The sequence below is a fragment of the Macaca mulatta genome, chromosome 8, assembly GCF_049350105.2.
Source record: "Macaca mulatta isolate MMU2019108-1 chromosome 8, T2T-MMU8v2.0, whole genome shotgun sequence".
In the NCBI taxonomy this organism is placed as follows: domain Eukaryota; kingdom Metazoa; phylum Chordata; class Mammalia; order Primates; family Cercopithecidae; genus Macaca; species Macaca mulatta.
The window spans coordinates 149,183,719-149,209,660 of record NC_133413.1 but is presented as its reverse complement, the minus strand read 5'-3'; the positions used below and the strand labels follow the sequence as shown (position 1 = coordinate 149,209,660).

The following is a 25,942-nucleotide window of genomic DNA, read 5'->3' as shown; positions in this document are numbered from 1 at the left end:
CAGGCCCCCTGGTGGCGCCAAACTTCCCAAAGTTTCGGGCAGCTGCGGCACTAGTCGGTGGTCTATTTCAGACCAGCTGGAAGAGGGAGCAGAGTATCAGTGGAGTCTATAATTGGACAGAAAGTTGTCAGCCCCTCTTTTGGGCTTCCCAGGGCAGCCTCGTTACTGCCTGGACCCTAACACCGTCCAGTCCCCCACAGCCCTCCCGAGGTCCCTGCCCACCTTTCCCCACAGCCCCCTCGCCACTGTCCGGGCCCTCGTCGGCCTCTCTCGTTTTCTCTGGGGTCCGCCCCTGCACCTCCGGCCCCTCCCCGCTCCCAGCCCCCTGATTTTCCTCCTCCTTCGCGGCTTGGCCCCCGCCCGCTCCCGCCGGGCGCTCCTAGGCCCGCCCCCGCCCCAGCTCCTCCCCAGCCCCGCTCTCTTAGCCGGGGAATCCCAGCGCTGAGGCCAGTTTGCCCCTGGGGAGGCTCCAGACAGCTTTGTTCCAGGGCAGTGGCGGGGCTGGCCGAGGCTGCGGCATTTCTCCCCAAGGAAGTGTCTTCCCCGCTTTCCCTATTCTTCTGTTTCTCACACACTTTCTATCTCATTCTGTAACTTTCAAGCCTTTCTAACTGTATGTATTTAGTGACTTGTTTTCAAGCTGGTTCTCTCTCTGGCCCCCTGGCCTGGGGAAAGCCTCCACACTTACTGCAAGTCTTGTTTAGAGTCTGAGTTTGTGAGATTATTGGGGGGAGAGTGGTCGAGTGGCTGACAGGTGACCTCCAGGAGGAGGCTTCCTGGAGCTGGTGTCTTCTCCCAGCGGCTGCTTCCAGTGGGCCTGGGCCCAGGACTGGACCTCCGCGGGCATCCCCTGAGTGCCTCCCTGCCAGGTAAGACCCGGGTTCTCTTCGTTGCTGCAGTGCTGAAGGTCACAGACTTCAGTTGACGCCCGTCTTCCCAGATGACAGTGAGGGACGAGAGGCGGTGGGGGGGTGGATGCCGGCTGGGGAGATTGTTCTCTCCAAATACAGACGCGTTTCCTTCTGAAGCCTGAGCACACTTTGCTCTTTAGGGACTGACCATAGTTGGAAGCAGATGTGTCTATGCCTTGACTTAACTTCAGAGTAAAATAGAGGCAAGTCCGTGAGAACACACCTGCCTGATTCTAGCTGAGCCGTCAGGAGCCCAGCGATGGCCGCCGAGCGTCAAATGCAAGAGCTTGTTTTCGGGTTGCTATAATACTTTAAAGTAGTTGAGCTGTACCAGCTCTTAAAACTTTCAAGTAAGAAGTTTGCAGTAAATGGAGAAAAAGATGCGGGGGAAATGGAGCACGGGGTGGGGGAAGAACAGTCTTCCTCTGGTTTTACATTTACTGTCAAGGAACTTAGCTTTCTTGATCTAGATTTAGATCTCGTTCCTATTTGAGCATTTTATCCCCCCTCTCCCAGCCTTCTCTAGATCAGAGAGGCGTTTTTGTCCTTCCCCCAACCCCTGCGTATCATATTCTGTAGCAGACCAGGGTTTCGTGTGCCACTTTATCGAGCACAATTTGAATTAGTTGTGTTATTGGAAAATGAGTCCTCACTTCTCCCCACTCAAGGCAAGACTCAGGGATGACAGGTGGACATGCTTATCAAGCATCTGCAGAAGGAGGCGCCGCCTGCCGGCTTGTCCCAGAGCTGTGTGCTGGGTCCGCCTCCTCAGAACTTCATTCCAGGACTTGTCATCTTCCAGAGCCCCATCCTGACACTTTTTTTTTTTTTTTTTTGAGACTGAGTTTCACTCTTGTTTCCCAGGCTGGAGTGCAATGGTGCGAGGTGCAATCTTGGCTTACTGCCACCTCTGTCTCCCGGGTTCAAACGATTCTCCTCCTGCCTCAGCCTCCTAAGTACCTGGGATTACAGGCATGAGCCACCATACCCGGCTAATTTTGGATTTTTAGTAGAGGCGGGGTTTCTCCATGTTGGTCAGGCTGGTCTCAAACTCCTGACCTCAGGTGATCCACCCACCTTGGCCTCCCAAAGTGCATTACAGGCATGAGATACCATGTCCGGACCCATGCCAACACTTTTATGTCTACATGGGTCATTCTCCTAATCTGTCTCTGATTATTTCTACCAGGCAAATCATGGAAAGCTGAAGGCCACATCTTCAGACTCCTCCTGGTTGAGTTCAAAGGTTCCAGGAAAATTTGAAATTGCAGGGCTTCATTTTTGTTAGAGGCCTACTGCATGGGGTGTGCTGCCTAGCTGCATGCAAGGTGTAGTTGAAGGGTGTAAGCTTTGCTGCTAATCTTGTCTTCCAGTGCTAACTCTGTTGCTCTCTCTGGTTGCCCTGGGTCATGTGGCTATCCTCAGTGAGCCTCAGTTTTCTCTTTTGCCAATGGAGCTGATGGAAGAGATAGGGATAGATAACACAGGAGGTATCTGGTACGTGGTGAGCGTGCAATATATCTTAGCTTGCTTCTGTTTCACAAACCTGGGAAGCTTCAGCAGGAAGCACCCCCACCTCATTCTAGATTTCCTTGTTGCTGTGCTATTGAGGCACTGCACCACTGCAGGAAATGGTCACTTTGATATTGTTGGGCCTGTCTTATTAGACAAGATGTTGCATCCAATGAGGATATTCTTTCCTGGGATCCAGGAGTGGCTCCCAGGGATCCGTGCATCCTTTCAAATGTTTGGAGCAGAAGTTTGTGTCTGGTTTTTCTGTGGTTTCGTCAAACTTTCATCCAATTCACAAAAGGTTTTGTACCTATAAAATGATTAAATAAATGGCCCCTAGACGGATGCAGTCCACAGACAGTTTTAAGACTTTGTGTGTGGTTTCAGTTGTTGCCAACATAAAATGATCAGGAGATTCCATGTTACAAATCTTAGTCTCTGGCTTCTCTTTTGGCTTGAATCCCTGCAAGGCTGTCAGTGACTGGGATGAGGATTAGCCACCCACTTTAGACAAGGCATGTGCCCACTGGTCATCCACTGTCATCTGTGTGACCTGTAGGGCCTCTGAAGACCTGGAAGCTTGCTTGCTCTGAGCTAGAAGGTCAGGGTTATCTCTCTCTGATTTCATTGTAGGAGAGTCACAGATAAGTGAAAGTGCATTTAGAGGAGACAAATCAGGATTTCCTGGGAATAGAAGTCATAGCCTATGTGGAAGGATACTACCATAGGAAGGTCTTCTAGTGCAGAGAAGACAGTGGCGTCAGCCATTTGGAGGGCTGCCCTGTAGAAGAGGCAGCTGGTCTGCTGTCTTGGTCCGCAGAGGGTCCAGCTAAAAGGATGAGTGGAGGAGCTTCACTGGATGTTGGATTCCAGTTCAGTTGGAAGACCTTTCCAAAGACAAGAGGGAGTGGTTCATTAGGGAGTGAGTCCCCCACTACAGGAGGCATCCAAACAGATCCAAACTGATCCAAACAGGTTTAGATCAGTTGTAAGGAATGCTTGAGCTAGGTAAGCTTTTAAGGTCCTTCCTAGCTTGAGATACTGCAATTACCAAACGCTTCCCTTCCAGCCTTAAGAGTCTGCTAGTTCCCTCCTGCATCCCTCTCTTCCTTCGAAGGTGCTTATGATGTTTTTGATAGAGGTCAACACAGGTGGTGTGGTTACTATGGGCCAGGACCATGGAATAGGTGTGTGTCATTCATATCTCAGTTTTAGAAACAAGGAAATGAAAGATCAGAGTTTGAATGATTTACCTGGGAATAGGCAGAGGGAATAAAGAGGAAGTGGGATTCAAAGCTCATTTTTGTTTCAACAGAGGCCTTTTCGCACATGCTGGGAATGACGCAGGCCTTCCGAAGAAGACCAGAAAATGAGAAAGGCCCACAGGAATGTTTTAGGGTAGGAAAGTTCCCTGAGGATTTTTTTTTAGCCAACCCCCTATTCAAGAATTCAAGATGTATTTATCAGGTTACCAGAAAAAGATAACTGCAAAATCGAGGAAGACCAAGCCCTAGTAAGATGGGAAAAGTGTCATTCTCCTATTTCGCAGACCAGGGAACAGAGAGTTCTGGAAAGTGGGAATGACCTGCCAGATCTGCATTTTGAGACAGAACTGAGTCTCAAACATAGGTCTCATGAGGTACCAGGACACAGAGGGATTGACCTGTCACTCTTCCCACCTAGGATCCAGCATTTGTGTGTGCCCCTGTGGTTCTGTGTGTACATGTGTGTGTCTGTGCATATGTGTGTCTGTGTGGGCGTGTGTGTTGAGGGGAAGAGCTGGTGTCCGAGACGTCCAGCCCAAGGCCAGGTGACCAGACTGACATCTCTTTGCACTTTGCCTGAGGCCAGCATGAGGTTCATTGAATCAATGAGTGAGTGAATGAGTGGCTACATGAATGAATAATTGAATGAATAAATCATATGACATGACCATTCCTCAGCTTTCTTATTGAGTAAAGTCAGCCCCTTGCTTTGTGGTGTTACCGAGTTTCATTTTGTGTTGCTTCTTCACATTCCTGCAAGCGGATGGACCATGATAGGTGAACCAGTCCCTTCCTGCCGCTGTGGGGAGCATTTTTGTTTGTGTACAATATTTCCCCCTTTGGGCAATGATGTATCTCAGATTATTCTTAAGGAATAGGATTTCTGGGTCAGAGGGCATCGGCATTTTGATGGTTCTCAGGAGTTATTAGTTATTAGGAGCACTCATGAGAGGCCGAAAGCAGGGCTAACATCCTGGCACAAGCAAAGGGAAGTCCTGGCAGATACCCAGAGAGTGTTTGAGGGTGGCCCTGCCAGCCCATTGTGGTTGTGAAGATGCCCTGTTGGAAGCAGCTCAGAGGCCTCCTGGGACAAACTCAGCCATGCCAGCTCCCTCCTGCTGTCCACTTGCCTTAACTTGTACACTCCCAGTTACTGGAAGCTCACTAGTAGTTAACCCTGGTTGTGTTCTGATAGAGATTAGGGTATCTTAATTTTTTTTTTAAGTTTGGCTTGTAGTAAAATTTTTCTAAAAAATCAGAATTGATACCATCCTTTGGTTGAAACTGTATCCTAAGGAGAAGCTTTTCCTTTAACTGCACACTGGCAGATCCAGGCCAATTGGAGCTGGCCTCACCTGCCCTGTGGCTGAGTTGTCAGGGGCACATTCTGCTCTTGATGCTATAAAGACAGAAAAAAAAAAAAAAAAAAAAAAAGAAAAAAGAAAAGACAAGTCAGCCACAAGTATAAATAAGGAAACAGTAAAATATCATTTTAAAAATTAGGCATAAAACTTCACTTATGCAAGATGAATAAGTTCTGGAGGTCTGCTCTATAACATTGTGCCAATACGTAGCAATGTTTTGTTGTAAACTTTATTAGGAGAGTAGATCTCATGTTAAGTGTTATTACTATAATACAACAAAATAGAACACAAGTACAAATAAAACAGCCACAAGCTTCATTGTGATTTTGCATTAAGGATGATCACATATAATTTTGCCAAATAATTATGACTATGATAGGCCCTTTACATCTGTAGGCTGCAGGACGTCTATCACAGGCAGCCTGTCCAGTTTCCTCATCTGTTGACTGGATCCTATTACCTTTCTCCCAGGTTCTTGCCCACCTTCTTCTTGCCCACCTCCAGGGGCAGAGGGATTGCTACCTCCCAAGGCAACCTCCAGTGCTTTGTTGGATATCTAGTTTAAAATTCTTCCTCTTATTCAAATGAAAGCGCTCTTTCTGCCATTGCCATCTGTCTGACCTTATTCCATCTTTTTTGGGGTACTTAGAATAAATTATATCTTTTTTCCTATGATAGATTTTGAGCTCTGTAAAAGCAAAAATAATATGCCCCCAACCCCATGTGAGATTGAGTGCCAGTTGGTGCCAGGCGGTATGTGAGATATTATCACATAGATCCTTTCCTCCTGTGAATTAACTATGCTGTTACCCCCTTTACAGATGGACACATTGAGGCTTAGGAACATTTGGTCCCTTAGCTAGTAAATGGCAGAACTGGGATTTAAACCCAAGTCTTGGTACAGAGCCCATGCTCTTAAACAAAAATTACAAACTGCCATAAGTGAATAAGATAAATGTACATAATTCATATGAGAAAGCAGATGTACTATTTGGACAGTTTTTTCTTTGTTATTTCTTGTTAGAATGTTTTAAATTTAAAGAGTAACAAAAGCATGTTTTTACAAGTTCAACAGTATCTACAACTCTCCTGAGTTCTTATCCCCCAGCTTAACCAGTAGTAACATTCTGGCTAATATTCTTTCACAACCGATGTATATCCAAACATCTACATTAATCAAAATCCAGCATTTGAACAGTGTGGGAACAATAGCCAACAAATATTTAAAAACATGGGTACCTAGCACAGTGTCTGGCTTTTAGGAGGTGCTGCATAAATGACTGAAAGGTTGAACTGTCGCATTTTGTTTTGCCTGGTTTCATGCTTGCTGCAGACCCATTGGGAAGTAGGGCTGTGGTCCCCATTGTTTGTGGCATGAATGAGCCTTTGTGTGGGGGAGGGGGAAGGGAGGGAGAGCAGAAAGAAATGTCTGCGTGGACGGACAGGTGTTGCGATTTGAGTGTGTCTCCTGCAAGTTTCTGTGTTGGGAACTTCATCCCCAATGCAGCAGTGTTGGGAGATGCGGCCTAACAAGAGGTGATTAGGTCATGAGGGCAGACCCCTCATGGAAGGTCTACTATTGCTGTTGTAGGAACAGGTTAGTTCTTGTGAGAGTGGGTTCTTAAAAGGTGAATTTGGCCTCTGGGTCCTCTCTCTGTGTTTTACATGCTTGCTTCTGCCTTCTGCTGTGGAGTTACCCTGGCAGTGCACCATTCACTGGAATTTCCCAGCCTGTAGAACTGTGAGGCAAATGCATCTCTTCTTTTAATAAATTACCCAGTCTGTATGATTAAAAGAGAATCATTTTCAGTGCTTCTGTCTTAAGACAGTGGGCTAACACAATGGGCAAGTGAGCAGATTACGGAAAGAATGAATGAGAAAGTAAATACGTGATAGGATAAATGTATGAATGAGTGAGTTAGTAGATTAATTTGCATCAACAAGTTTGATCAGCCATTCCTGGATGGTTTTTCAGATCAAGGGGAAAGAAGGTGGGATTGCAGTAGTCCTTTGCTCAGACAGAACCGTTCAAGAGGCTTTTCTTGTACCCTTCCTGCTGAATTCTCCCACCAATAAATGCTCACACTATTTAAAAGCCTGAATTTGCTAGACACTGCACAGCACAAGGGTAATAAGCAGAGCTCCCTCCCACAAGCTGCCCTTGTAGGGGAGTAATCCTGGAAGCTCCTGTTCAGCTTTGGTCCTGAAGCCCCACCACAGTGGAGCCAAAGCCACAGGCTCCCCTAGGAAAAGAGCTGGAGAGCCGCACACTGTGATGGCTGAGAATTCTCTTTTGGTCCCTCTGTGTTGGGCACATTTGTGAGCCAATTTCCTGGGAAGAGAATATCCCACAAAGCCTCCATTCCTGGCCCCTTCCTGATACACACCTCACCTCTGTGTGCTCTTATCCAGAGTGGCAGGGTCCTGGTAGCATCTAGGCCATTTCTTGGAAGAAAAGAAATGTCGTTGTTGATTAGTCAAAGAAAGTCAGTCTTGCCCGGGAGTGGTGGCTCACGCCTGTAGTCCCAGCACTTTGGGAGGCCGAGGCGGAAGGATCGCTTGAGGTCAGGAGTTTGAGACCAGCCTGGCCAACATGGCAAAACCCTGTCTCTACTAAAAATACAAAAATTAACTGGGTGTGGTGGCGGGTTCCTGTAATCCCAGCTACTTGGGAGGCTGAGGCAAGAGAATTGCTTGAATCCAGGAGGTAGAGGTTACAGTGAGCTGAGATTATACCATTGTACTCCAGCCTGGGTGACAGAGCCAGACTCTGTCTCAAAAGAAAAAAGAAAAAGAAAGTCAGTTTTGTGTCAGTCCACATGTTTTCTATCTTCTCAGGAAGTAAAAGTTTCAATTAAAAAATATAAGAAAGAGCTCCCTCTTACTAAGTTAAATATCCCATTGAATACCCAGTTTAGACACTTAACTCATTTATTTGTTTCTCTGTGTTACACTGATACATGATACTGCTCTGTGCCCATCACTGTTCCAGGCACAGAGGAAGAGAGACTAGATATATAATGTTTAGGTTTAAGCAGCTCAGTTGAGAAGACAGACCAATATGTAGGTAATTTTAATATTACTTGTAGAGTGCTAAAATCCATGAGTCTGTGGGAGCCTCTAAGGAACATAGTGGAACACTCCCTGCCTGGGAAATCAGGGAAGTCTTCACTGAGGAGAAGGCACATAAACTGGGTTTTGAAGGATGAATAGGAGTCTGCCTGGCAAGAAAAATAAATTCTCTCTAAGGTAACGACACAGACAATGTCAGGAGTTAGGAAAATAAAATGCAGGTGTTCGAGGAAGGGAGCGGAGTCTTTGAGGTTGAAGAATAGGGTTCATGAGGTGAAATGTGAGGTGAGGGATCAGGTTAATAAAAGGCCTAGAGGGGCCAAGAGGAGGCTTTAAGCTGGGATAGAACATGAATGAACCTGTCTTGTCCAATAACATGGATGTTTAGGGTGAGTGAGGTCCTTTGCAAGTTCACAGAGTGCAGTAAAGGGGAATTTATAATCTGGCACAGAGGCAGGGGTCTCACTCTCAGAATGGAAACTCCTCAGAGGCTGTGTGGAGTGTGTCCCCCAGGGGCACAAATGGGAGCTTGGCTTAGGGACTGCAGGGTCTCTTAAAGCAGGAGCTCTAAACAGCCTGGTTGCCTGAGGTTTCCTGGTATGAAACAGAGCTCTAAACTGGGACAGGGGACCTAGGGCCCAGTCTGAGCTTAGCCACTGGCCTTTCCTTCAGCTAAGACAGCCAGCATCTCGGAAGTTCCAACACTTTAGAATTCTGAGATGCACTTACCATCTTGCAAAGTAGTGAGTTTCTGGTCCCTGGAGATATCCAAGTTTAAATGGGTGTATAGGAGGTATCTAGAGGGGATTCGAGCATGGGCTAATGGAGGTGATTGGGGTAGATCACTCCCTCTGATAGAGTTTTCTGAGTGGAATTTATATGGTGGTGCAAAAAGTGTCGTCAGTGTGAAGGAAGCACTGAAAAAGATTATTTGGTAATGACAGCTTTTGTTTTTAAAAATTAAGTGCTTACTGTTTGTCATGTATCTAATCTAGTTGTCTGTCTGTCTATCCATCCATCCATCCATCCATCCATCCATCCATCCATCCATCCATTGATATATATGTTTTAATGCTGCTATTGACTGGGGACTCAGCAACTGATGAAGTAGATTAGTATCCCCTTTTTACAGATGAGGCAACCGAGGCTTAGAGATACTAGCTGAGGCCACGTGGCTGGAGAGTGGTGGAGACAGACACCAGGCTCAAGTCTATGGGTCTCATGGCCCATGGCCCTCCCGCTGTGCCATCTCACATTTCAAAGGGGAGGCACTGCATGTGGCTTCTCATTATTGTCTCCCAAAAAAAGGGTAGCCTGCTGGGATGGCACCTCCAAACTCAGTGTGGATGCTGGAGCACTATTTATACATATTGCTTCACCAGACCAGACGCTGCTCAAAATAAATTAAACAGAAATATCTTTCTGTGTCCTCAAGACTCTGTAATCTGAGACAATCTCTTGTGAAATGAATGGAGACAGTGTACTCAGTGGGGGGCTGGCGGGGGGAGAGAAAAAAATTGGGAATAATTCAATACTGAAAACGTGAAAGAAATAAAAATGGGGTTATTACAGCTCTACCACGTTCGAAGAAATGAATCAAACAATAGAGAGTGGTTAAGGTTTGCTTGTACTGATGGGCAGGGCAGGCTGAGGGGAGGCTGAGAAGGGCTGTCCTATCCTCCTGTATGCGTCCTGCCGTCTGAGCCGCCTCTTCAACCCCATAGACCCAGGGAGGCTGCAGGGGTTGGGTGGGGACGGTGGTAAGGGTGTGTGTGGGGGGGTCTCTGGATTGCTTTTGGAAGTTGGCCCTCGGAGAGGGAAGTTGAATGGGGTAATTCTGGAAAAGCATATCTAAACTGAGTTGTCAATCAAAGATGAAAGGAGAGGAAGAGAAAACAAGATATAGAGCCCAGAAAGCAGTTTAAGAAGCAGGGACTCCCCGTGTGAGCGCCGCGATGAGGTGGCAGTGTCTGCTGGGTCCTGCTAAGAGCAACAAGTGCCTGTCTGTGGTTTTGGAGTGGAAGAACTCCAGCTCAAATTCGCTTAAACTTAAAAAGCGGGAGTAGGGAAATATGTGTCTCATGCAATACAGTAGCTCTGGGCACGTCTGGACTTTGGACAAAGCTGGGTGCAGGGGCTCTAGGGACGCATCTCGTCTTGTTCTCAGCATCCAGTCTGCATCAAGATCCCCCACACGCTGACACGTGGCCGTTGGCCCCCCAAACTCAGCAGCTCCGGCCGACGTACGCCTCTTTACCCAGAAACTCTAGCAGAGGGCCTGGGGATGCTTGGCTCTTGTCAAATTCCAGCGTTCGGGGGGACGTGGGGCCCAAGCCAGCTCATTCTGGTCCCCTGCTACCTCCTAGCTGAAAAAGCAGGGTGCACTTCCATGAACCCCATCAACTGATAGGAGGAGAGAGGTTTTTACTGAAAGCAAAAGACTGGCTGTGCTTTCTGAAGGAGGGAGGCTTGGAAGACAAAAGCAATTGTGGTCCCAGGTAGAAAATAGTCACTGGTGTCAGGAGCCAAGCAGGGGCGCCAGGTGAAAATGGCCTCCAGATGCTGTTTCTGTTCTGTACAACAGGTTGAGGTGCCCGCTCTTCTCTCCAACTCCGCTTAAAGCCCATTAGACCTTTATGGGATGCAACATATGATTTAAAATGTATGAGCATGTTTGCGACATGTTACCCCAAGCATAAAACTCAAACCACAACACTGAAGGCCCCCCAGTCTGCCCTGAACTGTCCCTTTCCATGGTTATCTCTGTTTCCTTCAGGAAGCTGCTGGTGATCCTGGGGTTGAGTGGCCCAGAATGTGAATCCAGCCTCGTTCATTTAATAGCCACGTGACCTGGAGCAATGTCCTGGCCTCAGGGTTTCAGTCTGTGAAAGGGACAGTAACTCGCACATCAGGCTATGGTGGGGATCCCATGTGACTGAGTAGACACATGTCCCCGCTCCACATTTGCTGTGGGGTTGATACTCAATAATTCATAAGTTAATTCCTGGATAAATCCATTCGTATGAGGATGGCTATAGACCTTGAGACAATTCGCAATAGGAAGGGAGCATTTTTCTTACTCACGTGTTAGGCCTGCCAGTCTGATCTATGGGTGATTAGTGGTATTAGGACTAAAGTAACCACCTTTGAACAACCAGGGGTGGATGACTATAAAAACTTCGTGTTTCTATGATCTCTGAGACCAACCATGTTTGGTCAAAGCCTCCTGTCCTGTGTCTTCACAAGCCTTGACCCCATCCCACAACTTCCTGTCCACTTTCAGGCATAACAGAGACCAGCCCAGTCAGTTCTAGTATAAAAGTGCAGGCCTTCATCACAGTGAAGTTCTCTGCCCTCCCATCATAGCCAATGCTAATGCTAAGCCATTGTCCTGAAGGACCTGGCTGGGGCCTTTTCTCTCTTCCTCTCTCTTTCTCTGGAGGTTGGGGTAAGGATAAAGGGAAAGGAGAGGGGCAGTGGCCTCTGCTTTGATGGTCATGGTAGTAGCTCCTCTGGCCACGTTTGCCACGAAAGCTTCATTGTGTTTCGGGCATCCACGTGGTGCCTCTCTCATGGAGCGCCTCACCTCTCCCAACTTGGGAGGTCTCATCCAGTGGGAACTCCCCCATGCCCCTTCCTCCCCTGCGCCTACAGCAACCTTCACAGTGTCTTACAGCTGGAGTCTCCTATTTGTGCAGTTATCTCTGCTGGGCACCAACCCAGTAACTCAAGCCTCACCTCCTCCTGTGGTGTCCATTTGACTCACGGGGAGCCCGCTCACCATATCTCAGGGAAGCAGGGGAGTGCAGATAGCCCCTCCTTCCCCAGCACAGCCCCTATCCCTATTGTCTTCTCCTTCATTCACATAGGTCCAAGCAAACATGTAGTCAGGCGACACCGGAGAGGTAAGTGCAAGCCAGCCCATGAAGGTCTGCAGTGAGCACTTGGACTTTATCCAAAGGTGACGAGGGATGCAGCAGGGTTTGTCCATGAGTCTAACGATCATATTTATGTGTTAGGCACCTCATTTGGGTCTTGTGAGGATGTGTAGGAAGTCCCAGTAAAGGCCAGGCATGGTGGCTCATGCCTGCAATCCCAGCACTTTGGGAGGCTGAGGCAGGCAGATTGCCTGAACCCAGGAATTCGAGACCAGCCTAGGCAACATGGTGAAACCCTGCCTCTACAAAAAATACAAAAATTAGCTAGGCATGGTGGTATGCACCTGTAGTCTCAGCTACATGGGAGGCTGAAGTGGGAGGATCACCTGAGCCTGGGAGGTAGAGGCTGCAGTGAGCTGTGATCACACCACTGCACTCCAGCCTGGGCAACAGGAGTGGGACACTCGCAAAAAAAAAAAAAAAAAAAAAAAATTCCCTCCCAGGCTAGGTACAGTGGCGCACACCTGTAATCCCAGCACTTTGGGAGGTCGAGGTGGGTGGATCACCTGAGGTCAGGAGTTTGAGACCAGCCTGGCCAACATAGTGAAACCCTATCTCTAGTAAAAATACATAAATTAGCTGGGCTTGGTGGTAGGCACCAGTAATCCCAGCTATTCGGGAGGCTGAGGTATGAAAATCACCTGAACCCGAAAGGTGGAGATTGCAGTGACCTGAGATTGCGCCGCTGCACTCCTGCCTAGGGGATAGAGCCAGAGACTGTCTCAAAAAAAAAAAAAAAAAAAAAAAAAAACAAAAAAAACCCTGCCAGTAATGAGTGGATCTGAGGCTGGAGGCCACGTCCGAGGCTGTTGGTGGCAGGGATTCAACAACTGCTGGAGGCTTTTCACTCCTCACCCCATCCCCTTTCCAAAACGCTCCATCCCATTAATCAGATCTCAGTTCAAGTGTCCCCAACTAAGATGAGTCTCCTTTTTTTTTGGAAAGCAATGGTGCTTTTAATGAAACTTCTTTCAAATCTGTGAGCATGCTAGCTGTGAAGTAAATGCTTTTCCATAGGACGTATTTCCAAACAATGATCATGGTGTTATGGCTAATAAGATGCTGGACAGATGAGTAGCCAAAGAATATTATAAAATATTATAATATAATATTATAAAACAACAAAATCTCATCAATGATATATCGAGGAGTCTTTCCTTTTACAGAGCATAAAAAATGTCCTACGCAAGTCACCTTCTATCACATGACCCTGTTTTTTTGTGTTCAAATCAACTATTACTCTCTAAAACCATCTCCTTTATTTATTTGTTACTTTGTTTACTTTCTCCCTACTCTCTCTAGAAAGTAAGCTGGATGGAGGCAGGAACACTGCCACATCTGGTGATTAAGACAATGCCTGGTACACAGTCTGGGACTCAGCAAATCCTTGTTGAAGTGATTGATCAATGACTCTAAAGACCACAAAGCATAGTGAAGAAGTGGGCAATGGCTTTAGAATGAAAGTGACCATTCAAGTCACTTGGAGCCCAGGTTTAAGACATCTTCATTGTCTCAAGAATAGACAGATATGCTTCTGTATCATTTACAGTTTCTAGCAGCTGGGAGAGAAACAGAAGTGGCATGCAGCCTCTTCTTAGGGAAGTGATAAAAATAAAAAATATGACTGATAATATTTTTGAATTCTGTAGCATAAAGAAGGAGGTCTGGAAAACATGTCTCACTTTTTCCATCTCCTCCTCTAATCATCTGAGTCCTTCTGCAAGTTGGCAGTGTAGGGCTGAAGCCAATTCCATTGAAATCATTGGGATGTCTGAGTGGACAGGCGGCAAGGACTGAATAGTTGCTGTTGCTCGTTAGAAGGACCAAACACTCTTGATGGCCAGAGCTCTTTTTTTTTTTTTATCTCTGCACATGCCAGTTACCTGATCAAGCACTGCCATTCTATAGAGTGACAGAGACCAAGCCTTCCGGTTAAATGAAAAGACACAGAATCTAGGATCATAATGGCCTGGGACTAAATCCCTATTCTACCCCTTCCAGGTGGTATAGTCTTCAGCACGTTTTTTCACTGCCCAGAACATGAGGTTACTCAGCTGTAATAACTGCTTTGCTAGCCTCTTGTGAACAAATAAAGCAATGCCATAGAAACAGCCAGTACAGTCCTGGCTGCTATTTATATCATCTGCGTCATCATACCTTTGCCATATCTGGTACCCTACAGTCGACTGGATCAGCTGCCATTTTTATTTATTTACTCGTTCAACAAATATTTATTGAGCAACAACTTTGTGCCAACGGTTAAGTGTCAGGGATCGTGATAGGTAAGACCACTTTGCTCATCAAGAAACTTATGACCCAGTGGCTCACGCTTATAATCCTAGCACTTTGGGAGGCTGAGGTAGGTGGATCACCTGAGGTCAGGAGTTCAAGACCAGCCTGGCCAACATGGTGAAACCCCATCTTTACTAAAAATACAACAATTAGCTGGACACAGTGGTGCATGCCTGTAATCCCAGCTACTCAGGAGGCTGAGGCAGGAGAACTGCTTGAACCCAAGAGGCAGAGGCTGCAGTGAACTGAGATTGCCCCACTGCACTCCAGCCTGGCCAATAGAGTGAGACTCCATCTCAAAAAAAAATTATATATTATTTTATATAATAAAATATAAAAAGACGTATTAATGCACACAAGTTCAAAATACCAACCAGCATAATAACACGAGAATCTATTAACCAGACAGCACTGACTGAACCCTTGAGTGTATAGTGTCTCCCCATCCCTGGATTTTCTTGGCTAAACCAGATCTTCTTATTTTCTGCCTCATGTCCCCATTTAAAGGTCCTAGGATTTTCTCAACCTTTGTTATCCATAAACTGGCTCTGAGTGAATATACTCTCTGTATTCATGTCTGACATGGTGAAAGGTGGCAGGGCATGGTTTTGGCACTTATAGGACTTACATTGTGATTGGACAATACAATGGACAAAAATAAATGAAGGATAGAAAGAGGGAGGCTAGAAAAAGGAGAAAGGGGAGAATGAAGATGGGGGGAAGAGGAAGAAGAGGAGAGAAAGCAGCAGGAGTGATGTTAGAATAAGGAGTAACATATGGGATTGATGTGAGCAGGTCACATTTCTTTTTTTTTTTTTTTTTTTTTTTTTGAGATGGAGTCTGGCTCTGTCGCCCAGGCTGGAGTGCAATGGCCCCATCTCCGCACACTGCAAGCTCCGCCTCCCGGGTTCACGCCATTCTCCTGCCTCAGCCTCCCGAGTAGCTGGGACTACAGGCGCGGCCACCACGCCCGGCTAAATTTTTGTATTTTTAGTAGAGACGGGGTTTCACCGTGTTGGCCAGGATGGTCTCGATCTCCTGACCTCGTGATCCGCCCGTCTCGGCCTCCCAAAGTGCTGGGATTACAGGCTTGAGCCACCGCGCCCGGCCCAGCAGTCACATTTCTAATACATCCTTGCATCTGCAGCATGTGACTGAAGCTGTACCTGTAGCTGGGTGAAGAAAGAAATGAGAAAAAATGGAAATAATCTGTGACTAAGTATTAGGTTTTTTTTTTTGTATTTTTGTTTTCTTAAAGATGATGCTGCTTCCTTGTAGGGAATCTAGTGTAGAGGGAAATAAGAGAGCAAGGAAGGAGACCGGTTAGGAGGTTATTGCTGTGCTCCAGGCAAGAGAGAAAGGAGGCTGAGCCGGGCGCGGTGGTTCACGCCTGTAATCCCAGCACTTTGGGAGGCCTAGGCGGGCGGATCACAAGGTCAGGAGATCGAGACCATGGTGAAACCCCGTCTCTACTAAAAATAGAAAAAATTAGCCGGGCGCAGTGGCGGGCGCCTGTAGTCCCAGCTACTCGGGAGGCTGAGGCCGGAGAATGGCGTGAACCCGGGAGTCGGAGCTTGCAGTGAGCTGAGATTGCGCCACTGCACTCCAGCCTGGGCGACAGAGCGAGACTCCGTCTCAAAAAAAAAAAAAAAAAAAAAAAAAGAAAGGAGGCTGGGTCTCCACCAGCATGAGTGGAGAAGGGGAGGTATTGGCAGACCTGAGGTGTACCGGGGTGGGAGAACTGATAGGGCTGTAGAACATATGTTCTATATGGGCAGTTAGCTGAGCAACGGGAACAAAGCTTGTCTTCAGGGGCCTCATGGTAGTCTTTACTCTTAGGGACCCATTTCACTAAGTTGGTCTTTGCTTTCCCTTTATCCCTGAGGGATATTTTTCCTGGATAGAAGATTGTGGGTTGACAGTTCTCTTTCAGCACTTGAAGAATGTTGTGCCATTTGCCCCTGGTTTCTTGGTTTCAAGTAAGAAATTGGCTGTCATTTGTGTTTCCACCATAGGCAATGTGTCATTTCTCTCTAGATTCTTTCAATATTTTTTACTTGTCTTTATTTGGTTGTCAGAAGTTTGATTATGATGTATTTGAGCATAAATTTCTTTGGGTTTATTCTGTTTGGGGATAAATAGGATCGACAACTTCTAGGATCTCAGCCAGTTTGAGAATTTATCATCCATTATTTCTTTGATGCTTTTGAGCTCCATACTCTTCTCTCCCTGGATTGCTGTGATATGAAAGTTATGCACATTGTTATTGTTTATAGATTCCTGGGGCTCTGCTCATTTTTTTTTCCAGTCTGTTTTCTTGTCGTTGCTCAGATTGGGTAAATTCTATTGGTCTGTTGTTTCAGTTTGCTGATTTTTTTAGTCAGTTGTCTCATTTCCAGTCTAGTTTTAGGCCTCTGCTGTATGTTTTCTAAATGTTGTTATTGTAATTTTTTTTAGCTCTTAAATTACTCTTTGTGTCTGTTTTACATCTCCTATTTTTTTTGCTGAGAGTTTCTATTTTTTCATGTCTCAAGAGTGTTTGTTATGGTTTATTCAAGCATTTCTATGACTTCTGCTTTAAAAATATTTGTGAGAAAATTTGGGTTATTTCAGCATTGGAATAAGTTGATTGAATTTTCTCATTCAAGCTGTAATTACCCTGGTTCTCAGTGTAATGAGTTACTTTCAGTTGTATCCTCAACACTGGCCATTATTCTGATAAACTCTGGATTCTATTTAATTTTATTGTTTAGTAAACAGTCACCTCATTTAGGTATAGTAAGATGGCCTAAGTGAGGATAGACGTTCAGCTCCTGGCTGGGCCTTGCTGATACCACCCCAGAAAAATACAGGTTTTTTTAAAGACACAGGTTCTTGCTCTGTCACCCAGGCTAGAGTGCAGTGGTGTGTTCATAGCTCGCTGCAGCTTCAATTTCCCGGGTTTAAGCAGTCCTTTTGCCTCTACCTCCTGAGTAGCTGGGACTACAGGTGTGTACCACTACACCAAACTAACCAGGTTTTTTGTGTGTTTGTTTTTTAAGGTAAAAATACACCATACAATACTCTTTACCATAAAAGTCACAGGAAAATATTGGATCGGGGAAGAAAATTGAAGATACAGAAGTACTGTAGCATGCTCAATTACATTACAAAGTGTAGTAATTGAAAGTGAAGCTGACACTAAGGTCAGAGATGGGACATATGGGGCTCCTCTCCCTCCTCTGACTCACCTAAACACTGATACCACTGAAAGCTCTGTTTTCTACTCCTTCTGTACTTTTCCAGGAGTATCTCCAGCTCCAGTTTCTCTTCTGAGCCATAGACTCAAGTGTCCATCTGCCTTTGAGCTCTCCTTCTGACTGTTTTACAGGTACCTCAAATTTACCTCAGTATTTCCAGCCTGCACTCTTCACCCAGTCCCCTCACTGACTGGCTCCCTGATGCTCAAACTGGAAATCTGGGCTTGCTTCCAGATGTTCTTCTCCCTCAATCTCCTGCTCCCTGCCAGTCACCAGTGTCATAGAATCTGCAGCTGGACCACTTTGCCCATGGATATGTTATGGAAGGTTGTTGGGATTTCTGTTTGAATCGTTGCACTAGAACTCCTCATTGGTCTCTCTAGTCCATCCTTGTCAACAGAGTTTCCTAAATCACATTGGTATATGCCACTCGCATACATGTAAACATCCACTGGCTCCAGGGGCTATCCAAGCATGTCTGAACCTTTTCTCTGGGTCACTGCACAAGTCTCTAGGCTTTCTTATTAATGTTCTTTCCTTACACTTGAATGCCTTCCTCCCCATGAATTCCTACCTTCTGCTCCAGCCTGAACTTTCATTGTTTTCTGCATCTTTTCCTCCAAACCACTGTGCTCCTTGGCTCATTCTATGAGTAATAATAGATGGGAGGTGGGCTATTCCTGGTGAAGGCAGCCCTTGTCCTTTTGCCTGCTTCCCACTCATCTTTCCAGACTCAGCTCAGCATCACCTCCTCTAGGAAGCCTTCCCTGACCTCCCAGGCCCAGGATAGGTACTTGTCCACTCAGCTCCCATGACACCATGTCCACTGACCATATGGAAATATAAGCACTTACTTCCTTGTCTGTCTCCACCATTAGGCTGCAAGCTCCTTGGACAGTGTGTAATATAAAATGCCTACCATGCATTTAGGGCATGATTGAATTAGAGACTAAAACAATGAAATACACGGTACCCCTATACAGTCAACATCAACCGAGTTCTCTGAAATGCTCAGGTGAACGCATCTCCCCTTGATAGCCAATTACAGTAATGGAAACCTTTTACTTTATAAAAATTATCACATCCATTGTCTCATGTAATCTCTTTCACAGATCGCTGAAGTAGGGGATATTGTTCCCATTTTATAGTTGAGGAATCTAAGGATTGGAAAGTCATAAAAGTAGTGTGGCTTAAGCACCATCTATGTCCAGGTATATTTTAGGCTTTTTATATATAGTAACTCATTTAATTAACCCCCCCCCCCAAAAAAAAACCTGTGAGATGAGTATTTGAATCCCCACTTCATACATCAAAGAGTTGACGTCCAGAGTGGTTAAGCGAATTCCCCTAGTTTGCACAGCTAGTAAGCAGCATAATTGGAATTTGAACACAGGGATGCTGATTGAAAAGCTTAGTCATTATGCTAGCTGCCCCAAGAGTCGTCAGACACCTGTGACAGTGCCTGGTCTGGCATGTAGAAAGTACTCAGTCTGTATTTGTTGACTGAAGAGGACTTGCTCCAAGCTCCACAGAGTTGAGTTTCGAATCCAGGATGCACGCAAGCTTGGTTGGGCTCCCAGGAAGCCCTCTTAAGACAGAAGCCGCCTGATTCTATCTTCCCCTCTCTGATCAGCAAGTGCAGTTTGCATCACAGACAGCTCAGCAGGACTGTGCCAGTGGTTCCGAGCTGGGTCTGTGATAGAAGGACACAGTTCAGTGGTCTGGACACAGACGTACTATGCGCTTATGTCCCAACCAGATTCCTGCCCAGAACATTGCCCATCACCCCAGCAACACATCAGCAGTGCCTCATTCCCCCAGCCCCCACCTCAATGGGTAGAGGCCAGACCCTCTGACTCAGACAGAGCTCGAACTCTGCCCAGGCTGCCCTAGCAATCTGCCGAATCTCATTCTCTCTCTAAATTGCTTTCTGCTCAGTGCTCTTCCTCCTCCCTCCTCTGGGTCTCTGAATGGGAATGCTGGTTACTATGGCAATAGGCTGGCTTGTGGAAGGAACTCAGCTCAGTAAATTAATTGCTGGACTTTTGGGAGACTAATGGCAGAGCTCTGCCTCCCAGGGACAGGGGTGTGGCCTACATCCTGCCAGCTTGGCAGCTAATCCCTGAAAACAGCTCAGGGCTGGGTGAGAGAGAGAAGATGGAATAATGGTACCCCATGCATGCTGAGGCTGCAACCTGAGATGGGCTGGGGCGTGTAGAGGGGATGAAGTTCCAGGAACCTCATGTTTGGTGAACACCTACTCTGTGCCAGGGCCTGTGCTGCAGGATTTGCAGAAATCATTTCCTGTAATCCTTACCATATCCCCTGATAGAGTAGAGATCATCCCTTTCTAATGGTTGAGGAAACAGTATAAGAAATGTTCATTCGTGCCACCAAGCGGCAAAGCTAGGATTCCATACCAGGGCTTCCTCACTCAGTAAACATTTTGTTATAAACACTCCATTTATTTCTGGGTAGAAAGCCGTTCTCTTTTCCACAATCTCTTCCAGAAGATAGAAGCAAAGGGAATACTTCCTAACTCATTCTATGAGACCGGCATGGCCCTAATACCAAAACCAAATGAGGACATTACAAGAAACTACAGACCAGTAACTCTCATGAACACGGGTGTAAAGATCCTCAACAAAATATTCGCAAATAAATCAAGCAACATAGGAAAATAATTATGCATCACAACCAAGTGGGATATGTCCCAGGTATGCAAGGCTGCTTCAATATCTGAAAAGCGATCAATGTTATTCATCACATCAACAGGATAAAGAAAGCCATGCTCTTCCCTCTCGGGGGTTAAGTGAAAGTTTCTTCTGCAGCACATTTTCCCTTTCTCTTTCAATGCTCTTGTCCTCTCCTTCTTGTGAACTGGGTGGTACATGGTTTGGTGTTTGACTATATCCTTTGCTTTTTTCTCTCATTGTTTCTGTACTTATGAAGTAAGTGTTGCTCCAGCCAGATTGCAAACATCCTGGGAGAAGCAATGCTGCTGAGTGACTTGAGTACGGACCTATGGTTAGATTGTTTGGGATTGAATCCTTCCCATAACTCCTAGATGTGGGAGTCACGGGAGGATTACTTAAGCCCAAGTTCTTCAGTTTCTTACTCTGTACAATGGGCCTAATTGCACCTACTGTTCAGATTAAATGAATTATTATTTATAAAGCCCTTAAAGTAGCTACTGTACTTATGAGCATATAATGTACGTTAATGGTTTAGTGCTGGAAAGAGCATGGGCTTTGGCGCCCTTCTGATCTGATGCCAAAACCAGCTGTCATTACTAGGGCTGTGTGCTTAAGGAAGTTGTCTATCCTTCCTGAACCCAGGTTCCTCACTGGTAAAGGGGGTGATGAGTACTAATTTGCAAGTCTACTGTGATTACTCTATTTCTAGAACATTTTCGTCACCCGAGACAGGACATCTGTCAACCATTAAGCAATAAGATGAGATATCTTTCTTCTTATTTAGGTCTTTAACTTTTGTCACTAGTGTTTCATAGTTTTCAGTGTACATGTCATTGTTGATTACATTTATTCCTAACATTTTATCCTTTATCATGCTATCATAAATGAAATCATTTTCCTCGTTTTATTTTTGCATTGTTCATTACTGGTATACAGAAACACAACAAACCTTTTTGTTGTTGTTGTTTAGATGGAGTCTCACTCTCTCGCCAGGCTGGAGTACAGTGGCACGATCTCAGCTCACTGCAACCTCCGCCTCCAGGGTTCAAGCAATTATTCTGCCTCAGCCTCCTGAGTAGCTGGGGCTACAGGTTCATGCTGCCACACCCGGCTAGTTTGTTTTTGTTTTTGTTTTTTTGTATTTTCTTAGAGACGAGGTTTCACCATTTTGCCCATGCTGGTCTCGAACTCCTGAGCTCAGGCAATCCGCCATCTTGGCCTCCCGAAGTTTTAGGATTACAGGCCTGAGCCACTGCGCCCAGCCTGCACCAAACTTTTGAGTGCTGGTTTTGTATCTTATACTTTGTTGAATTTGTTTATTGGTTCTACCAGTTTTGGGGGGATTATTTGGGTTTTTGCACATATACGATCATGCCACCTGTAGCTGGACATGGTGATATGTGCCTGTAGTCACAGCTACTTGGGAGGCTGAGGCAGAAGGATTGCTTAAGCCCAGGAGTTTGAGGCTGCAGTGGGCTATCATTGTGCCACTGAACTGTAGCCTGTGTAACAGAATGAAACCCCATCCCTAAAAAAAAGATAATGCCATCTGCAAATAGAGATAATTTTACCTCTTCCTTTCCAAGTTGAATGCCTTTTATTTCCTTTTCTTGCTAGTTGCTCTGGCCAGAACTTCCAGTAGCATGTTGAGTAGATATGGCAAAGAAGCATCCTTGTTTTGTTCTTGGAAAAAATTTCAGTCTTTCACCATTGAGGATGATGTTAGCTGTTTTTCATAGATGGCCTTTATTATGTTAAGGAAGTTTTTTTATGGTCTTAGTTTATTTATTTATTTTTTATCATGAAAGGATGCTGGATTTTGTCAAATGCTTTTTCTGCATCAATTGGGTTCACTGTGTGGTATGTTACATTGATTGATTTTTGTATGTTGAACCACTCCTGCATTCCTGAGATAAATCTCACTTGGTCATGGTGTCTGTTACTTTTCATATGCTGCCCAAATTTGATTTGCATTTCTTTTGGTAAATATTTTTGCATCTATGTTTATAAAGGATATTGGTCTTTAGTTCTCTCTATTCTTGAGTATTTAGAAAGATATATGACAAAGATTTCTCTAAAAACTTGGAGATTACAACATTGATAAAGCCCGGTTTCTGCAATGAGGGAAATTATCAAATTTCTAGAACCCGGGAAAATACTGAACAATGATGGATGATCCATTTTATTCCCCACCGTCACCAGCCACCATCTTTCTTATTTCATAAGACAACAGTGGCTCAGTAGTTGCAGCTAATATTTGGATTTGTTGTATCCATTGAGTTCAGGGAGAGAGTGTGGGTTTAGTGCCCAGAAGAGGCCTAAGTTTCAGCCCCAGTCCCTTCTTCCATCAACTGAGTGACCTGGGGAGAGACACATACCTTCTCTCCACCTCAGTGTCCTCCTTTACCCAGTGAAAATGATGATGCCTGCCCTGAAGGGCCACATGAGCTCATGCATTAACCAGATACTGCCTAGCACATGGTGGATAATAAGTAATAATCAGTTACTTTCATAGTTCCTTGAAGATGTCTATGTTCTTCTAATGAATGACTTCTAGCTACCCCAATGTAATATGATACTATAACAGCATCAGATGCTGGCCGTTCATCATTCATTCTCAATCTAATGCTTATTTAGGTGACCACTACATGCTAGGAGCTGTTCTAGGTGCTGGGCAATAGAATGGACAAGTCCAACAAGTCCTTGTCTCCTTACAGCTGTGAAGCATACAGGCTGGGTGATCAGCTCTGACTTGCTAAGATTCTGTGCCTCTCCCCTGGACCATCTGACTCCTGACCTTGGAACTCTGACTGCCCTTATGTGTTCCATTTTTGGACAGTGCCTTTCTTCCTGTTCCTGTAGCTGCCTCCTGCTGCTCTCTGAGTATTGTCATTCAGACTATTATACCCTGTGCTCTCACAAGTGGCCTGTAGTGCCCTGGTAAGATGAGTGTACTTTGTCCTGAAGGTGGTAGGAACCAGATTATACCTCTCCTGAGAGCAACCCGCATACCTGTTGTGCATGGGGGAGGTTCCCTAAGTATCACGCTCTGGCCCCCTCTGGGGCCTAGCAGATGCCATTCCTTCTGCCTGAAATTATCACCTACTTTTTGTCTGGCTGAGTCCTGCTCAGCCTTCCAAACTCGCTTTGGAAGGAAGTTGGGAAGCCTGAACATCCCCTAAAATAGTCAGGTGATGGACATCCCCGCCTCTCTGCCTTCCCCCACAACCCCTTGGGCTTCCTTCTACCAGCATTAACTTGATCCTCCCTCCCCCAGTGTGTGTCTTACCTGTGTCACAGGGTCATTGGGAACCTGTGCAGGGTAGGCTCAGTGTCATTTATCTGCCTATCCTCAGCACCTGGCACAGGAGGGCAACTCGTGAATATTTCCTAAATGAAGAAATCAATAGTGAAATGTATATTGTTTTCCCTATCCAGGACATTGGCTTTAACAATGAAAAATACCTTTAGAAATGTACAGCCACATGAAAATAAAATATACAGAAGGGAAAATACACTTAGCTAAGAAGGCTCATGGAACAAAGAAATGCATAGGAAACAAGCAACAATGCCTCTTCTGTTGAGTTACCAAAGATGGAAGGAGTGATAATACTCAATGCTCCCAAGTAGGTGGTGAGAGGGGCACCCACACACTCACACATTGCTGGAGGCGGTGGACATTGGTACAACCTTTTTGGAAAGCAATTTGGCGATACGAGTCAGGATTCCTGCAAAACCCTTATGACCCCCTAAGTGTTTTACTACAAATTTACCCTTAGAAAATAATTACACATGGCTAAGACTTAGGTGCACAGATGTCCTCTGTAGCATATTCAATAAGTAAAATGGCCTACTAAATGTCCCAAAGTAGAAATTGCAATTAAAACAATAGTGCTAGTGCCACAGGTATAGTTCTAGGTAGCCAATAATGGTGACATTTTAAAGGCATTTTTAATAGGCCAGACATTGCTCAAGTTACAATCTTAAGAGAGATTGGCTGGGCGTGGTGGCTTACGCCTGTAATCCCAGCACTTTGGGAAGCCAAGGTGGGTGGATCACGAGGTGAGGACTTCAAGACCAGTCTGGCCAACATGGGTAAGCCCCATCTCGACTAAAAATACAAAAATTAGACAGGCGTGGTGGCGGGCACCTGTAATCCCAGCTACTCGGGAGACTGAGGCAGAGAATTGCTTGAACCTGGGAGGCAGAGGTTGCAGTGAGCTGGTATGGCACCACTGCACTCCAGCCTGGGTGACAGAGTAAGACTCCATCTAAAAAAAAAGAGAGACCAGAGTCTGGGAAGGATAGTGAGGGGGTGGGGAGAGGTGGGGACAGTTAACAGGTAAAAAAATAGAATGAATAAGACCTACTATTTGATAACATAATAGGGTGACTATAGTCAATAATAATTGTACATTTTAAAATAAAGAGTGTAGTTGGATTGCTTGTAACTCAAAGGATAAGTGCTTGAGGGGATGGATACCCCCTTCCCCATGATGTGGCTATTTCACATTGCAAGCCTCTATCAAAACATCTCATGTACCCTATAAATATATACACCCACTATGTACCCACAACAATTTTAAAAAGTAATATATATATATATACACACACACACACACACAAGAGAGAAAACATCCCCAGCATGGAAAGGGGATGGAGAACAGCCTGTGACCTGAGGTCAAATCCCAGCACGACCACTCACAGCTGAGACTTTAATCCCCCCAAGCTGTACTTTTTTCATGAGATATTGGTACCTAGCTCGTAGCATGAATGTGAGGCTCCAATAAGACAATATGTGGACAAAAACTGCTTAGCCCATTTCTTGAAGCAGACTCTTAATATTCTTTTCTATTAGTAATAGTCACCAAAATAATCTTTTACTGTTGACAAAATCAAAAAAAAGAGATCAGGTTTGGGTGCTAGTAAGTCCTAGGCAGAATAGAGACAGGAAATGTGCTTGGATGAGTCTATGCTCAGAAACTGCCAATAGTCCAGATTCTCTGAGTTCAGTATTTCCCTAAGGTAGCTGAGTCATCAGCCTCCCCTTCTTTCTTTCCTTTTTTTCTCTCCCTTCCTCCTTTACCTCTTCTCTTCCCTTCTCTCTTCCTTCCCTTCAAATATGAACATTAACTGAGCACCAATTCTGTGCTGGGCTTTGCGCCGGCCACCAGTACTACAGAAACCAGTAAGACACAGTCACTGCTTTCAAAGACCCTCCTCACTAGGCCACAGGGGAGCCAGGCCCTGGGCAGATGATCACAGCCTGGCATGGCACAGGCTGTGCCTGGGACCCCTGCCAGATCCCATGGGAACAAATACATGTTTAACCCTCAAGTGAGAAATATGACTGGATGCATCCATCCACTCATTCATCAGGGAGGTGGCAAAGGACCAGAGGGGAGAAAGTGATATGGGGAATAATTTCTCCAGATGTAAGCATCCAGATATCAGCCCCAAAGCCTGCAGAGAGTACCAGGAGATGTGGGAAAAAAGATGGAAGTCTGTGGGCAAAATTTGGAGGATAGATATAACCTGAATGGGTTGTTGGAAAACAAAGGTTCCATACAAAATTTTTGAGGCATTTGATATAAGCCCAGCACAGGGCCATAAATCTGTTTGGTGAGATGCGTCTAAAAATGCAGTACTAACA

At 45.5% G+C, this 25,942-nt stretch overlaps 1 protein-coding gene across 2 annotated transcripts in view; it reads left to right on the top strand.

Annotated features, from left to right (window-relative positions):
* Positions 1-435: 435 nt before the first annotated feature.
* COL22A1 (collagen type XXII alpha 1 chain) overlaps positions 436-25,942 on the top strand; it is a 327,910-nt gene continuing 302,403 nt past the window's right edge. For both annotated transcript variants that reach the window (XM_028852945.2, XM_077942884.1), the window contains exon 1: positions 436-869. The gene's annotated coding sequence lies outside the window, so the exon portion shown is untranslated. The remainder of the gene's footprint in view (positions 870-25,942) is intronic.